The sequence below is a fragment of the Eleutherodactylus coqui genome, chromosome 1, assembly GCF_035609145.1.
Source record: "Eleutherodactylus coqui strain aEleCoq1 chromosome 1, aEleCoq1.hap1, whole genome shotgun sequence".
In the NCBI taxonomy this organism is placed as follows: domain Eukaryota; kingdom Metazoa; phylum Chordata; class Amphibia; order Anura; family Eleutherodactylidae; genus Eleutherodactylus; species Eleutherodactylus coqui.
In genome coordinates, this window is record NC_089837.1 from 9,729,178 (window position 1) to 9,742,339 (window position 13,162).

Below are 13,162 nucleotides of genomic sequence, written 5' to 3' on the forward strand. Positions count from 1 at the left end.
AGTGCCAAGTGGAAGTTTTGGAGGATGCGGGCATCGATCCCGCTACCTCTCGCATGCTAAGCGAGCGCTCTACCATTTGAGCTAATCCCCCTCTACTGTTGCTGGTTTCTGGCACTCGGGTCACACCGCAGTCATGTTATCATGCCTAAACCAAGTTTTGACCATGGGAGAAGAAAGGTTTCTTTTTTTTTTTTTTTTTTTTTTTTTTTTTAAAGTGTGGATTTTTTGGTGCCTTGAAATATAAAGGACAGTGGAGTTTGCTGGGCTTTGGGTGGCCTGAAAGAACGAGACAGTGAATTTTTGGGGTACCTTTTTCCTGGGAGCATGAAAAATACAAAACTCTGCGCCTAGCAGAGGATGGTTTCGATCCATCGACCTCTGGGTTATGGGCCCAGCACGCTCCCGCTGCGCCACTCTGCTGCTGCTTAAACCTCTCTTACGAGAAGCCACATTACCGTCTGACTGTTGTCAAGCCACTAACGAAGCAGAAGAGTTGGCTTTAGTCACACTAGGGGTGAGAGTTGCATTTTCACGATTGAGAAGTGGTGTGAATTCTATGGCGTTGGTGGTATAGTGGTGAGCATAGCTGCCTTCCAAGCAGTTGACCCGGGTTCGATTCCCGGCCAACGCATTGTTTCTCTTGTTTTGAAGTATTCTTGTTAACACTCTCTCCAGAGGCCAATGGTTGTGCGGTCAGGCTCAAAAAGAGTGCGCCCAGGAGGTATGCAGCTGCAAAGTCTGTGCGAGAGAGCCTCCGAGTTGAAGCATGCAAGGTTGTCGGACACTCAAAAGCATCCTTCGAGCCGGAATCGAACCAGCGACCTAAGGATTGCTAATTAGCTACTACAGTCCTCCGCTCTACCAGCTGAGCTATCGAAGGTTTAGCCAGATATGCGTGCAGCTGCTTCCTAGGTTTTTGTGTCAGTGCCAACTAAAAAGAAGTTGGCCCTTCATTTGAAGGTAGTGCCAAGTGGAAGTTTTGGAGGATGCGGGCATCGATCCCGCTACCTCTCGCATGCTAAGCGAGCGCTCTACCATTTGAGCTAATCCCCCTCTACTGTTGCTGGTTTCTGGCACTCGGGTCACACCGCAGTCATGTTATCATGCCTAAACCAAGCTTTGACCATGGGAGAAGAAAGGTTTCTTTTTTTTTTTTTTTTTTTTTTAAGTGTGGATTTTTTGGTGCCTTGAAATATAAAGGACAGTGGAGTTTGCTGGGCTTTGGGTGGCCTGAAAGAACGAGACAGTGAATTTTTGGGGTACCTTTTTCCTGGGAGCATGAAAAATACAAAACTCTGCGCCTAGCAGAGGATGGTTTCGATCCATCGACCTCTGGGTTATGGGCCCAGCACGCTCCCGCTGCGCCACTCTGCTGCTGCTTAAACCTCTCTTACGAGAAGCCACATTACCGTCTGACTGTTGTCAAGCCACTAACGAAGCAGAAGAGTTGGCTTTAGTCACACTAGGGGTGAGAGTTGCATTTTCACGATTGAGAAGTGGTGTGAATTCTATGGCGTTGGTGGTATAGTGGTGAGCATAGCTGCCTTCCAAGCAGTTGACCCGGGTTCGATTCCTGGCCAACGCATTGTTTCTCTTGTTTTGAAGTATTCTTGTTAACACTCTCTCCAGAGGCCAATGGTTGTGCGGTCAGGCTCAAAAAGAGTGCGCCCAGGAGGTATGCAGCTGCAAAGTCTGTGCGAGAGAGCCTCCGAGTTGAAGCATGCAAGGTTGTCGGACACTCAAAAGCATCCTTCGAGCCGGAATCGAACCAGCGACCTAAGGATTGCTAATTAGCTACTACAGTCCTCCGCTCTACCAGCTGAGCTATCGAAGGTTTAGCCAGATATGCGTGCAGCTACTTCCTAGGTTTTTGTGTCAGTGCCAACTAAAAAGAAGTTGGCCCTTCATTTGAAGGTAGTGCCAAGTGGAAGTTTTGGAGGATGCGGGCATCGATCCCGCTACCTCTCGCATGCTAAGCGAGCGCTCTACCATTTGAGCTAATCCCCCTCTACTGTTGCTGGTTTCTGGCACTCAGGTCACACCGCAGTCATGTTATCATGCCTAAACCAAGTTTTGACCATGGGAGAAGAAAGGTTTCTTTCTTTTTTTTTTTTTTTTTTTTTTTTTAAGTGTGGATTTTTTGGTGCCTTGAAATATAAAGGACAGTGGAGTTTGCTGGGCTTTGGGTGGCCTGAAAGAACGAGACAGTGAATTTTTGGGGTACCTTTTTCCTGGGAGCATGAAAAATACAAAACTCTGCGCCTAGCAGAGGATGGTTTCGATCCATCGACCTCTGGGTTATGGGCCCAGCACGCTCCCGCTGCGCCACTCTGCTGCTGCTTAAACCTCTCTTACGAGAAGCCACATTACCGTCTGACTGTTGTCAAGCCACTAACGAAGCAGAAGAGTTGGCTTTAGTCACACTAGGGGTGAGAGTTGCATTTTCACGATTGAGAAGTGGTGTGAATTCTATGGCGTTGGTGGTATAGTGGTGAGCATAGCTGCCTTCCAAGCAGTTGACCCGGGTTCGATTCCCGGCCAACGCATTGTTACTCTTGTTTTGAAGTATTCTTGTTAACACTCTCTCCAGAGGCCAATGGTTGTGCGGTCAGGCTCAAAAAGAGTGCGCCCAGGAGGTATGCAGCTGCAAAGTCTGTGCGAGAGAGCCTCCGAGTTGAAGCATGCAAGGTTGTCGGACACTCAAAAGCATCCTTCGAGCCGGAATCGAACCAGCGACCTAAGGATTGCTAATTAGCTACTACAGTCCTCCGCTCTACCAGCTGAGCTATCGAAGGTTTAGCCAGATATGCGTGCAGCTGCTTCCTAGGTTTTTGTGTCAGTGCCAACTAAAAAGAAGTTGGCCCTTCATTTGAAGGTAGTGCCAAGTGGAAGTTTTGGAGGATGCGGGCATCGATCCCGCTACCTCTCGCATGCTAAGCGAGCGCTCTACCATTTGAGCTAATCCCCCTCTACTGTTGCTGGTTTCTGGCACTCGGGTCACACCGCAGTCATGTTATCATGCCTAAACCAAGCTTTGACCATGGGAGAAGAAAGGTTTCTTTTTTTTTTTTTTTTTTTTTTTAAGTGTGGATTTTTTGGTGCCTTGAAATATAAAGGACAGTGGAGTTTGCTGGGCTTTGGGTGGCCTGAAAGAACGAGACAGTGAATTTTTGGGGTACCTTTTTCCTGGGAGCATGAAAAATACAAAACTCTGCGCCTAGCAGAGGATGGTTTCGATCCATCGACCTCTGGGTTATGGGCCCAGCACGCTCCCGCTGCGCCACTCTGCTGCTGCTTAAACCTCTCTTACGAGAAGCCACATTACCGTCTGACTGTTGTCAAGCCACTAACGAAGCAGAAGAGTTGGCTTTAGTCACACTAGGGGTGAGAGTTGCATTTTCACGATTGAGAAGTGGTGTGAATTCTATGGCGTTGGTGGTATAGTGGTGAGCATAGCTGCCTTCCAAGCAGTTGACCCGGGTTCGATTCCTGGCCAACGCATTGTTTCTCTTGTTTTGAAGTATTCTTGTTAACACTCTCTCCAGAGGCCAATGGTTGTGCGGTCAGGCTCAAAAAGAGTGCGCCCAGGAGGTATGCAGCTGCAAAGTCTGTGCGAGAGAGCCTCCGAGTTGAAGCATGCAAGGTTGTCGGACACTCAAAAGCATCCTTCGAGCCGGAATCGAACCAGCGACCTAAGGATTGCTAATTAGCTACTACAGTCCTCCGCTCTACCAGCTGAGCTATCGAAGGTTTAGCCAGATATGCGTGCAGCTACTTCCTAGGTTTTTGTGTCAGTGCCAACTAAAAAGAAGTTGGCCCTTCATTTGAAGGTAGTGCCAAGTGGAAGTTTTGGAGGATGCGGGCATCGATCCCGCTACCTCTCGCATGCTAAGCGAGCGCTCTACCATTTGAGCTAATCCCCCTCTACTGTTGCTGGTTTCTGGCACTCAGGTCACACCGCAGTCATGTTATCATGCCTAAACCAAGTTTTGACCATGGGAGAAGAAAGGTTTCTTTCTTTTTTTTTTTTTTTTTTTTTTTTTTTAAGTGTGGATTTTTTGGTGCCTTGAAATATAAAGGACAGTGGAGTTTGCTGGGCTTTGGGTGGCCTGAAAGAACGAGACAGTGAATTTTTGGGGTACCTTTTTCCTGGGAGCATGAAAAATACAAAACTCTGCGCCTAGCAGAGGATGGTTTCGATCCATCGACCTCTGGGTTATGGGCCCAGCACGCTCCCGCTGCGCCACTCTGCTGCTGCTTAAACCTCTCTTACGAGAAGCCACATTACCGTCTGACTGTTGTCAAGCCACTAACGAAGCAGAAGAGTTGGCTTTAGTCACACTAGGGGTGAGAGTTGCATTTTCACGATTGAGAAGTGGTGTGAATTCTATGGCGTTGGTGGTATAGTGGTGAGCATAGCTGCCTTCCAAGCAGTTGACCCGGGTTCGATTCCCGGCCAACGCATTGTTACTCTTGTTTTGAAGTATTCTTGTTAACACTCTCTCCAGAGGCCAATGGTTGTGCGGTCAGGCTCAAAAAGAGTGCGCCCAGGAGGTATGCAGCTGCAAAGTCTGTGCGAGAGAGCCTCCGAGTTGAAGCATGCAAGGTTGTCGGACACTCAAAAGCATCCTTCGAGCCGGAATCGAACCAGCGACCTAAGGATTGCTAATTAGCTACTACAGTCCTCCGCTCTACCAGCTGAGCTATCGAAGGTTTAGCCAGATATGCGTGCAGCTGCTTCCTAGGTTTTTGTGTCAGTGCCAACTAAAAAGAAGTTGGCCCTTCATTTGAAGGTAGTGCCAAGTGGAAGTTTTGGAGGATGCGGGCATCGATCCCGCTACCTCTCGCATGCTAAGCGAGCGCTCTACCATTTGAGCTAATCCCCCTCTACTGTTGCTGGTTTCTGGCACTCGGGTCACACCGCAGTCATGTTATCATGCCTAAACCAAGTTTTGACCATGGGAGAAGAAAGGTTTCTTTCTTTTTTTTTTTTTTTTTTTTTTTTTTAAGTGTGGATTTTTTGGTGCCTTGAAATATAAAGGACAGTGGAGTTTGCTGGGCTTTGGGTGGCCTGAAAGAACGAGACAGTGAATTTTTGGGGTACCTTTTTCCTGGGAGCATGAAAAATACAAAACTCTGCGCCTAGCAGAGGATGGTTTCGATCCATCGACCTCTGGGTTATGGGCCCAGCACGCTCCCGCTGCGCCACTCTGCTGCTGCTTAAACCTCTCTTACGAGAAGCCACATTACCGTCTGACTGTTGTCAAGCCACTAACGAAGCAGAAGAGTTGGCTTTAGTCACACTAGGGGTGAGAGTTGCATTTTCACGATTGAGAAGTGGTGTGAATTCTATGGCGTTGGTGGTATAGTGGTGAGCATAGCTGCCTTCCAAGCAGTTGACCCGGGTTCGATTCCCGGCCAACGCATTGTTACTCTTGTTTTGAAGTATTCTTGTTAACACTCTCTCCAGAGGCCAATGGTTGTGCGGTCAGGCTCAAAAAGAGTGCGCCCAGGAGGTATGCAGCTGCAAAGTCTGTGCGAGAGAGCCTCCGAGTTGAAGCATGCAAGGTTGTCGGACACTCAAAAGCATCCTTCGAGCCGGAATCGAACCAGCGACCTAAGGATTGCTAATTAGCTACTACAGTCCTCCGCTCTACCAGCTGAGCTATCGAAGGTTTAGCCAGATATGCGTGCAGCTGCTTCCTAGGTTTTTGTGTCAGTGCCAACTAAAAAGAAGTTGGCCCTTCATTTGAAGGTAGTGCCAAGTGGAAGTTTTGGAGGATGCGGGCATCGATCCCGCTACCTCTCGCATGCTAAGCGAGCGCTCTACCATTTGAGCTAATCCCCCTCTACGGTTGCTGGCTTCTGGCACTCGGGTCACACCGCAGTCATGTTATCATGCCTAAACCAAGTTTTGACCATGGGAGAAGAAAGGTTTCTTTCTTTTTTTTTTTTTTTTTTTTTTTTAAGTGTGGATTTTTTGGTGCCTTGAAATATAAAGGACAGTGGAGTTTGCTGGGCTTTGGGTGGCCTGAAAGAACGAGACAGTGAATTTTTGGGGTACCTTTTTCCTGGGAGCATGAAAAATACAAAACTCTGCGCCTAGCAGAGGATGGTTTCGATCCATCGACCTCTGGGTTATGGGCCCAGCACGCTCCCGCTGCGCCACTCTGCTGCTGCTTAAACCTCTCTTACGAGAAGCCACATTACCGTCTGACTGTTGTCAAGCCACTAACGAAGCAGAAGAGTTGGCTTTAGTCACACTAGGGGTGAGAGTTGCATTTTCACGATTGAGAAGTGGTGTGAATTCTATGGCGTTGGTGGTATAGTGGTGAGCATAGCTGCCTTCCAAGCAGTTGACCCGGGTTCGATTCCCGGCCAACGCATTGTTTCTCTTGTTTTGAAGTATTCTTGTTAACACTCTCTCCAGAGGCCAATGGTTGTGCGGTCAGGCTCAAAAAGAGTGCGCCCAGGAGGTATGCAGCTGCAAAGTCTGTGCGAGAGAGCCTCCGAGTTGAAGCATGCAAGGTTGTCGGACACTCAAAAGCATCCTTCGAGCCGGAATCGAACCAGCGACCTAAGGATTGCTAATTAGCTACTACAGTCCTCCGCTCTACCAGCTGAGCTATCGAAGGTTTAGCCAGATATGCGTGCAGCTGCTTCCTAGGTTTTTGTGTCAGTGCCAACTAAAAAGAAGTTGGCCCTTCATTTGAAGGTAGTGCCAAGTGGAAGTTTTGGAGGATGCGGGCATCGATCCCGCTACCTCTCGCATGCTAAGCGAGCGCTCTACCATTTGAGCTAATCCCCCTCTACTGTTGCTGGTTTCTGGCACTCGGGTCACACCGCAGTCATGTTATCATGCCTAAACCAAGCTTTGACCATGGGAGAAGAAAGGTTTCTTTTTTTTTTTTTTTTTTTTTTTAAGTGTGGATTTTTTGGTGCCTTGAAATATAAAGGACAGTGGAGTTTGCTGGGCTTTGGGTGGCCTGAAAGAACGAGACAGTGAATTTTTGGGGTACCTTTTTCCTGGGAGCATGAAAAATACAAAACTCTGCGCCTAGCAGAGGATGGTTTCGATCCATCGACCTCTGGGTTATGGGCCCAGCACGCTCCCGCTGCGCCACTCTGCTGCTGCTTAAACCTCTCTTACGAGAAGCCACATTACCGTCTGACTGTTGTCAAGCCACTAACGAAGCAGAAGAGTTGGCTTTAGTCACACTAGGGGTGAGAGTTGCATTTTCACGATTGAGAAGTGGTGTGAATTCTATGGCGTTGGTGGTATAGTGGTGAGCATAGCTGCCTTCCAAGCAGTTGACCCGGGTTCGATTCCTGGCCAACGCATTGTTTCTCTTGTTTTGAAGTATTCTTGTTAACACTCTCTCCAGAGGCCAATGGTTGTGCGGTCAGGCTCAAAAAGAGTGCGCCCAGGAGGTATGCAGCTGCAAAGTCTGTGCGAGAGAGCCTCCGAGTTGAAGCATGCAAGGTTGTCGGACACTCAAAAGCATCCTTCGAGCCGGAATCGAACCAGCGACCTAAGGATTGCTAATTAGCTACTACAGTCCTCCGCTCTACCAGCTGAGCTATCGAAGGTTTAGCCAGATATGCGTGCAGCTACTTCCTAGGTTTTTGTGTCAGTGCCAACTAAAAAGAAGTTGGCCCTTCATTTGAAGGTAGTGCCAAGTGGAAGTTTTGGAGGATGCGGGCATCGATCCCGCTACCTCTCGCATGCTAAGCGAGCGCTCTACCATTTGAGCTAATCCCCCTCTACTGTTGCTGGTTTCTGGCACTCAGGTCACACCGCAGTCATGTTATCATGCCTAAACCAAGTTTTGACCATGGGAGAAGAAAGGTTTCTTTCTTTTTTTTTTTTTTTTTTTTTTTTTTTTAAGTGTGGATTTTTTGGTGCCTTGAAATATAAAGGACAGTGGAGTTTGCTGGGCTTTGGGTGGCCTGAAAGAACGAGACAGTGAATTTTTGGGGTACCTTTTTCCTGGGAGCATGAAAAATACAAAACTCTGCGCCTAGCAGAGGATGGTTTCGATCCATCGACCTCTGGGTTATGGGCCCAGCACGCTCCCGCTGCGCCACTCTGCTGCTGCTTAAACCTCTCTTACGAGAAGCCACATTACCGTCTGACTGTTGTCAAGCCACTAACGAAGCAGAAGAGTTGGCTTTAGTCACACTAGGGGTGAGAGTTGCATTTTCACGATTGAGAAGTGGTGTGAATTCTATGGCGTTGGTGGTATAGTGGTGAGCATAGCTGCCTTCCAAGCAGTTGACCCGGGTTCGATTCCCGGCCAACGCATTGTTACTCTTGTTTTGAAGTATTCTTGTTAACACTCTCTCCAGAGGCCAATGGTTGTGCGGTCAGGCTCAAAAAGAGTGCGCCCAGGAGGTATGCAGCTGCAAAGTCTGTGCGAGAGAGCCTCCGAGTTGAAGCATGCAAGGTTGTCGGACACTCAAAAGCATCCTTCGAGCCGGAATCGAACCAGCGACCTAAGGATTGCTAATTAGCTACTACAGTCCTCCGCTCTACCAGCTGAGCTATCGAAGGTTTAGCCAGATATGCGTGCAGCTGCTTCCTAGGTTTTTGTGTCAGTGCCAACTAAAAAGAAGTTGGCCCTTCATTTGAAGGTAGTGCCAAGTGGAAGTTTTGGAGGATGCGGGCATCGATCCCGCTACCTCTCGCATGCTAAGCGAGCGCTCTACCATTTGAGCTAATCCCCCTCTACTGTTGCTGGTTTCTGGCACTCGGGTCACACCGCAGTCATGTTATCATGCCTAAACCAAGTTTTGACCATGGGAGAAGAAAGGTTTCTTTCTTTTTTTTTTTTTTTTTTTTTTTTTTAAGTGTGGATTTTTTGGTGCCTTGAAATATAAAGGACAGTGGAGTTTGCTGGGCTTTGGGTGGCCTGAAAGAACGAGACAGTGAATTTTTGGGGTACCTTTTTCCTGGGAGCATGAAAAATACAAAACTCTGCGCCTAGCAGAGGATGGTTTCGATCCATCGACCTCTGGGTTATGGGCCCAGCACGCTCCCGCTGCGCCACTCTGCTGCTGCTTAAACCTCTCTTACGAGAAGCCACATTACCGTCTGACTGTTGTCAAGCCACTAACGAAGCAGAAGAGTTGGCTTTAGTCACACTAGGGGTGAGAGTTGCATTTTCACGATTGAGAAGTGGTGTGAATTCTATGGCGTTGGTGGTATAGTGGTGAGCATAGCTGCCTTCCAAGCAGTTGACCCGGGTTCGATTCCCGGCCAACGCATTGTTACTCTTGTTTTGAAGTATTCTTGTTAACACTCTCTCCAGAGGCCAATGGTTGTGCGGTCAGGCTCAAAAAGAGTGCGCCCAGGAGGTATGCAGCTGCAAAGTCTGTGCGAGAGAGCCTCCGAGTTGAAGCATGCAAGGTTGTCGGACACTCAAAAGCATCCTTCGAGCCGGAATCGAACCAGCGACCTAAGGATTGCTAATTAGCTACTACAGTCCTCCGCTCTACCAGCTGAGCTATCGAAGGTTTAGCCAGATATGCGTGCAGCTGCTTCCTAGGTTTTTGTGTCAGTGCCAACTAAAAAGAAGTTGGCCCTTCATTTGAAGGTAGTGCCAAGTGGAAGTTTTGGAGGATGCGGGCATCGATCCCGCTACCTCTCGCATGCTAAGCGAGCGCTCTACCATTTGAGCTAATCCCCCTCTACTGTTGCTGGTTTCTGGCACTCGGGTCACACCGCAGTCATGTTATCATGCCTAAACCAAGTTTTGACCATGGGAGAAGAAAGGTTTCTTTTTTTTTTTTTTTTTTTTTTTTTTTTAAAGTGTGGATTTTTTGGTGCCTTGAAATATAAAGGACAGTGGAGTTTGCTGGGCTTTGGGTGGCCTGAAAGAACGAGACAGTGAATTTTTGGGGTACCTTTTTCCTGGGAGCATGAAAAATACAAAACTCTGCGCCTAGCAGAGGATGGTTTCGATCCATCGACCTCTGGGTTATGGGCCCAGCACGCTCCCGCTGCGCCACTCTGCTGCTGCTTAAACCTCTCTTACGAGAAGCCACATTACCGTCTGACTGTTGTCAAGCCACTAACGAAGCAGAAGAGTTGGCTTTAGTCACACTAGGGGTGAGAGTTGCATTTTCACGATTGAGAAGTGGTGTGAATTCTATGGCGTTGGTGGTATAGTGGTGAGCATAGCTGCCTTCCAAGCAGTTGACCCGGGTTCGATTCCCGGCCAACGCATTGTTACTCTTGTTTTGAAGTATTCTTGTTAACACTCTCTCCAGAGGCCAATGGTTGTGCGGTCAGGCTCAAAAAGAGTGCGCCCAGGAGGTATGCAGCTGCAAAGTCTGTGCGAGAGAGCCTCCGAGTTGAAGCATGCAAGGTTGTCGGACACTCAAAAGCATCCTTCGAGCCGGAATCGAACCAGCGACCTAAGGATTGCTAATTAGCTACTACAGTCCTCCGCTCTACCAGCTGAGCTATCGAAGGTTTAGCCAGATATGCGTGCAGCTGCTTCCTAGGTTTTTGTGTCAGTGCCAACTAAAAAGAAGTTGGCCCTTCATTTGAAGGTAGTGCCAAGTGGAAGTTTTGGAGGATGCGGGCATCGATCCCGCTACCTCTCGCATGCTAAGCGAGCGCTCTACCATTTGAGCTAATCCCCCTCTACTGTTGCTGGTTTCTGGCACTCGGGTCACACCGCAGTCATGTTATCATGCCTAAACCAAGTTTTGACCATGGGAGAAGAAAGGTTTCTTTTTTTTTTTTTTTTTTTTTTTTTTTTTAAAGTGTGGATTTTTTGGTGCCTTGAAATATAAAGGACAGTGGAGTTTGCTGGGCTTTGGGTGGCCTGAAAGAACGAGACAGTGAATTTTTGGGGTACCTTTTTCCTGGGAGCATGAAAAATACAAAACTCTGCGCCTAGCAGAGGATGGTTTCGATCCATCGACCTCTGGGTTATGGGCCCAGCACGCTCCCGCTGCGCCACTCTGCTGCTGCTTAAACCTCTCTTACGAGAAGCCACATTACCGTCTGACTGTTGTCAAGCCACTAACGAAGCAGAAGAGTTGGCTTTAGTCACACTAGGGGTGAGAGTTGCATTTTCACGATTGAGAAGTGGTGTGAATTCTATGGCGTTGGTGGTATAGTGGTGAGCATAGCTGCCTTCCAAGCAGTTGACCCGGGTTCGATTCCCGGCCAACGCATTGTTTCTCTTGTTTTGAAGTATTCTTGTTAACACTCTCTCCAGAGGCCAATGGTTGTGCGGTCAGGCTCAAAAAGAGTGCGCCCAGGAGGTATGCAGCTGCAAAGTCTGTGCGAGAGAGCCTCCGAGTTGAAGCATGCAAGGTTGTCGGACACTCAAAAGCATCCTTCGAGCCGGAATCGAACCAGCGACCTAAGGATTGCTAATTAGCTACTACAGTCCTCCGCTCTACCAGCTGAGCTATCGAAGGTTTAGCCAGATATGCGTGCAGCTGCTTCCTAGGTTTTTGTGTCAGTGCCAACTAAAAAGAAGTTGGCCCTTCATTTGAAGGTAGTGCCAAGTGGAAGTTTTGGAGGATGCGGGCATCGATCCCGCTACCTCTCGCATGCTAAGCGAGCGCTCTACCATTTGAGCTAATCCCCCTCTACTGTTGCTGGTTTCTGGCACTCGGGTCACACCGCAGTCATGTTATCATGCCTAAACCAAGCTTTGACCATGGGAGAAGAAAGGTTTCTTTTTTTTTTTTTTTTTTTTTTAAGTGTGGATTTTTTGGTGCCTTGAAATATAAAGGACAGTGGAGTTTGCTGGGCTTTGGGTGGCCTGAAAGAACGAGACAGTGAATTTTTGGGGTACCTTTTTCCTGGGAGCATGAAAAATACAAAACTCTGCGCCTAGCAGAGGATGGTTTCGATCCATCGACCTCTGGGTTATGGGCCCAGCACGCTCCCGCTGCGCCACTCTGCTGCTGCTTAAACCTCTCTTACGAGAAGCCACATTACCGTCTGACTGTTGTCAAGCCACTAACGAAGCAGAAGAGTTGGCTTTAGTCACACTAGGGGTGAGAGTTGCATTTTCACGATTGAGAAGTGGTGTGAATTCTATGGCGTTGGTGGTATAGTGGTGAGCATAGCTGCCTTCCAAGCAGTTGACCCGGGTTCGATTCCTGGCCAACGCATTGTTTCTCTTGTTTTGAAGTATTCTTGTTAACACTCTCTCCAGAGGCCAATGGTTGTGCGGTCAGGCTCAAAAAGAGTGCGCCCAGGAGGTATGCAGCTGCAAAGTCTGTGCGAGAGAGCCTCCGAGTTGAAGCATGCAAGGTTGTCGGACACTCAAAAGCATCCTTCGAGCCGGAATCGAACCAGCGACCTAAGGATTGCTAATTAGCTACTACAGTCCTCCGCTCTACCAGCTGAGCTATCGAAGGTTTAGCCAGATATGCGTGCAGCTACTTCCTAGGTTTTTGTGTCAGTGCCAACTAAAAAGAAGTTGGCCCTTCATTTGAAGGTAGTGCCAAGTGGAAGTTTTGGAGGATGCGGGCATCGATCCCGCTACCTCTCGCATGCTAAGCGAGCGCTCTACCATTTGAGCTAATCCCCCTCTACTGTTGCTGGTTTCTGGCACTCAGGTCACACCGCAGTCATGTTATCATGCCTAAACCAAGTTTTGACCATGGGAGAAGAAAGGTTTCTTTCTTTTTTTTTTTTTTTTTTTTTTTTTTAAGTGTGGATTTTTTGGTGCCTTGAAATATAAAGGACAGTGGAGTTTGCTGGGCTTTGGGTGGCCTGAAAGAACGAGACAGTGAATTTTTGGGGTACCTTTTTCCTGGGAGCATGAAAAATACAAAACTCTGCGCCTAGCAGAGGATGGTTTCGATCCATCGACCTCTGGGTTATGGGCCCAGCACGCTCCCGCTGCGCCACTCTGCTGCTGCTTAAACCTCTCTTACGAGAAGCCACATTACCGTCTGACTGTTGTCAAGCCACTAACGAAGCAGAAGAGTTGGCTTTAGTCACACTAGGGGTGAGAGTTGCATTTTCACGATTGAGAAGTGGTGTGAATTCTATGGCGTTGGTGGTATAGTGGTGAGCATAGCTGCCTTCCAAGCAGTTGACCCGGGTTCGATTCCCGGCCAACGCATTGTTACTCTTGTTTTGAAGTATTCTTGTTAACACTCTCTCCAGAGGCCAATGGTT

At 48.3% G+C, this 13,162-nt stretch overlaps 27 non-coding genes across 27 annotated transcripts; all 27 read right to left on the reverse strand.

Annotated features, from left to right (window-relative positions):
- Window positions 1-18: 18 nt before the first annotated feature.
- TRNAA-AGC (transfer RNA alanine (anticodon AGC)) lies at window positions 19-91 on the reverse strand. The gene has a single exon. It is a non-coding gene; the product is annotated as a tRNA-Ala (tRNA).
- Window positions 92-794: 703 nt separating this feature from the next.
- TRNAY-GUA (transfer RNA tyrosine (anticodon GUA)) lies at window positions 795-880 on the reverse strand. Its single transcript is given in 2 exon segments — window positions 795-830; window positions 844-880. It is a non-coding gene; the product is annotated as a tRNA-Tyr (tRNA).
- Window positions 881-980: 100 nt separating this feature from the next.
- Window positions 981-1,053, reverse strand: TRNAA-AGC (transfer RNA alanine (anticodon AGC)). Its single transcript has one exon. It is a non-coding gene; the product is annotated as a tRNA-Ala (tRNA).
- A 695-nt stretch (window positions 1,054-1,748) lies between these two features.
- On the reverse strand, window positions 1,749-1,834 carry TRNAY-GUA (transfer RNA tyrosine (anticodon GUA)). The gene is given in 2 exon segments: window positions 1,749-1,784; window positions 1,798-1,834. It is a non-coding gene; the product is annotated as a tRNA-Tyr (tRNA).
- A 100-nt stretch (window positions 1,835-1,934) lies between these two features.
- On the reverse strand, window positions 1,935-2,007 carry TRNAA-AGC (transfer RNA alanine (anticodon AGC)). Its single transcript has one exon. It is a non-coding gene; the product is annotated as a tRNA-Ala (tRNA).
- A 702-nt stretch (window positions 2,008-2,709) lies between these two features.
- On the reverse strand, window positions 2,710-2,795 carry TRNAY-GUA (transfer RNA tyrosine (anticodon GUA)). Its single transcript is given in 2 exon segments — window positions 2,710-2,745; window positions 2,759-2,795. It is a non-coding gene; the product is annotated as a tRNA-Tyr (tRNA).
- A 100-nt stretch (window positions 2,796-2,895) lies between these two features.
- Window positions 2,896-2,968, reverse strand: TRNAA-AGC (transfer RNA alanine (anticodon AGC)). The gene has a single exon. It is a non-coding gene; the product is annotated as a tRNA-Ala (tRNA).
- Window positions 2,969-3,664: 696 nt separating this feature from the next.
- Window positions 3,665-3,750, reverse strand: TRNAY-GUA (transfer RNA tyrosine (anticodon GUA)). Its single transcript is given in 2 exon segments — window positions 3,665-3,700; window positions 3,714-3,750. It is a non-coding gene; the product is annotated as a tRNA-Tyr (tRNA).
- Window positions 3,751-3,850: 100 nt separating this feature from the next.
- TRNAA-AGC (transfer RNA alanine (anticodon AGC)) lies at window positions 3,851-3,923 on the reverse strand. Its single transcript has one exon. It is a non-coding gene; the product is annotated as a tRNA-Ala (tRNA).
- Window positions 3,924-4,627: 704 nt separating this feature from the next.
- On the reverse strand, window positions 4,628-4,713 carry TRNAY-GUA (transfer RNA tyrosine (anticodon GUA)). The gene is given in 2 exon segments: window positions 4,628-4,663; window positions 4,677-4,713. It is a non-coding gene; the product is annotated as a tRNA-Tyr (tRNA).
- A 100-nt stretch (window positions 4,714-4,813) lies between these two features.
- On the reverse strand, window positions 4,814-4,886 carry TRNAA-AGC (transfer RNA alanine (anticodon AGC)). The gene has a single exon. It is a non-coding gene; the product is annotated as a tRNA-Ala (tRNA).
- Window positions 4,887-5,589: 703 nt separating this feature from the next.
- On the reverse strand, window positions 5,590-5,675 carry TRNAY-GUA (transfer RNA tyrosine (anticodon GUA)). Its single transcript is given in 2 exon segments — window positions 5,590-5,625; window positions 5,639-5,675. It is a non-coding gene; the product is annotated as a tRNA-Tyr (tRNA).
- A 100-nt stretch (window positions 5,676-5,775) lies between these two features.
- Window positions 5,776-5,848, reverse strand: TRNAA-AGC (transfer RNA alanine (anticodon AGC)). The gene has a single exon. It is a non-coding gene; the product is annotated as a tRNA-Ala (tRNA).
- A 701-nt stretch (window positions 5,849-6,549) lies between these two features.
- On the reverse strand, window positions 6,550-6,635 carry TRNAY-GUA (transfer RNA tyrosine (anticodon GUA)). The gene is given in 2 exon segments: window positions 6,550-6,585; window positions 6,599-6,635. It is a non-coding gene; the product is annotated as a tRNA-Tyr (tRNA).
- A 100-nt stretch (window positions 6,636-6,735) lies between these two features.
- TRNAA-AGC (transfer RNA alanine (anticodon AGC)) lies at window positions 6,736-6,808 on the reverse strand. Its single transcript has one exon. It is a non-coding gene; the product is annotated as a tRNA-Ala (tRNA).
- A 696-nt stretch (window positions 6,809-7,504) lies between these two features.
- Window positions 7,505-7,590, reverse strand: TRNAY-GUA (transfer RNA tyrosine (anticodon GUA)). Its single transcript is given in 2 exon segments — window positions 7,505-7,540; window positions 7,554-7,590. It is a non-coding gene; the product is annotated as a tRNA-Tyr (tRNA).
- A 100-nt stretch (window positions 7,591-7,690) lies between these two features.
- TRNAA-AGC (transfer RNA alanine (anticodon AGC)) lies at window positions 7,691-7,763 on the reverse strand. Its single transcript has one exon. It is a non-coding gene; the product is annotated as a tRNA-Ala (tRNA).
- Window positions 7,764-8,468: 705 nt separating this feature from the next.
- TRNAY-GUA (transfer RNA tyrosine (anticodon GUA)) lies at window positions 8,469-8,554 on the reverse strand. Its single transcript is given in 2 exon segments — window positions 8,469-8,504; window positions 8,518-8,554. It is a non-coding gene; the product is annotated as a tRNA-Tyr (tRNA).
- A 100-nt stretch (window positions 8,555-8,654) lies between these two features.
- TRNAA-AGC (transfer RNA alanine (anticodon AGC)) lies at window positions 8,655-8,727 on the reverse strand. The gene has a single exon. It is a non-coding gene; the product is annotated as a tRNA-Ala (tRNA).
- A 703-nt stretch (window positions 8,728-9,430) lies between these two features.
- Window positions 9,431-9,516, reverse strand: TRNAY-GUA (transfer RNA tyrosine (anticodon GUA)). Its single transcript is given in 2 exon segments — window positions 9,431-9,466; window positions 9,480-9,516. It is a non-coding gene; the product is annotated as a tRNA-Tyr (tRNA).
- Window positions 9,517-9,616: 100 nt separating this feature from the next.
- Window positions 9,617-9,689, reverse strand: TRNAA-AGC (transfer RNA alanine (anticodon AGC)). Its single transcript has one exon. It is a non-coding gene; the product is annotated as a tRNA-Ala (tRNA).
- Window positions 9,690-10,391: 702 nt separating this feature from the next.
- Window positions 10,392-10,477, reverse strand: TRNAY-GUA (transfer RNA tyrosine (anticodon GUA)). Its single transcript is given in 2 exon segments — window positions 10,392-10,427; window positions 10,441-10,477. It is a non-coding gene; the product is annotated as a tRNA-Tyr (tRNA).
- Window positions 10,478-10,577: 100 nt separating this feature from the next.
- On the reverse strand, window positions 10,578-10,650 carry TRNAA-AGC (transfer RNA alanine (anticodon AGC)). Its single transcript has one exon. It is a non-coding gene; the product is annotated as a tRNA-Ala (tRNA).
- A 703-nt stretch (window positions 10,651-11,353) lies between these two features.
- On the reverse strand, window positions 11,354-11,439 carry TRNAY-GUA (transfer RNA tyrosine (anticodon GUA)). The gene is given in 2 exon segments: window positions 11,354-11,389; window positions 11,403-11,439. It is a non-coding gene; the product is annotated as a tRNA-Tyr (tRNA).
- A 100-nt stretch (window positions 11,440-11,539) lies between these two features.
- TRNAA-AGC (transfer RNA alanine (anticodon AGC)) lies at window positions 11,540-11,612 on the reverse strand. Its single transcript has one exon. It is a non-coding gene; the product is annotated as a tRNA-Ala (tRNA).
- A 695-nt stretch (window positions 11,613-12,307) lies between these two features.
- TRNAY-GUA (transfer RNA tyrosine (anticodon GUA)) lies at window positions 12,308-12,393 on the reverse strand. Its single transcript is given in 2 exon segments — window positions 12,308-12,343; window positions 12,357-12,393. It is a non-coding gene; the product is annotated as a tRNA-Tyr (tRNA).
- A 100-nt stretch (window positions 12,394-12,493) lies between these two features.
- Window positions 12,494-12,566, reverse strand: TRNAA-AGC (transfer RNA alanine (anticodon AGC)). Its single transcript has one exon. It is a non-coding gene; the product is annotated as a tRNA-Ala (tRNA).
- Between the last annotated feature and the right edge of the window lie 596 nt (window positions 12,567-13,162).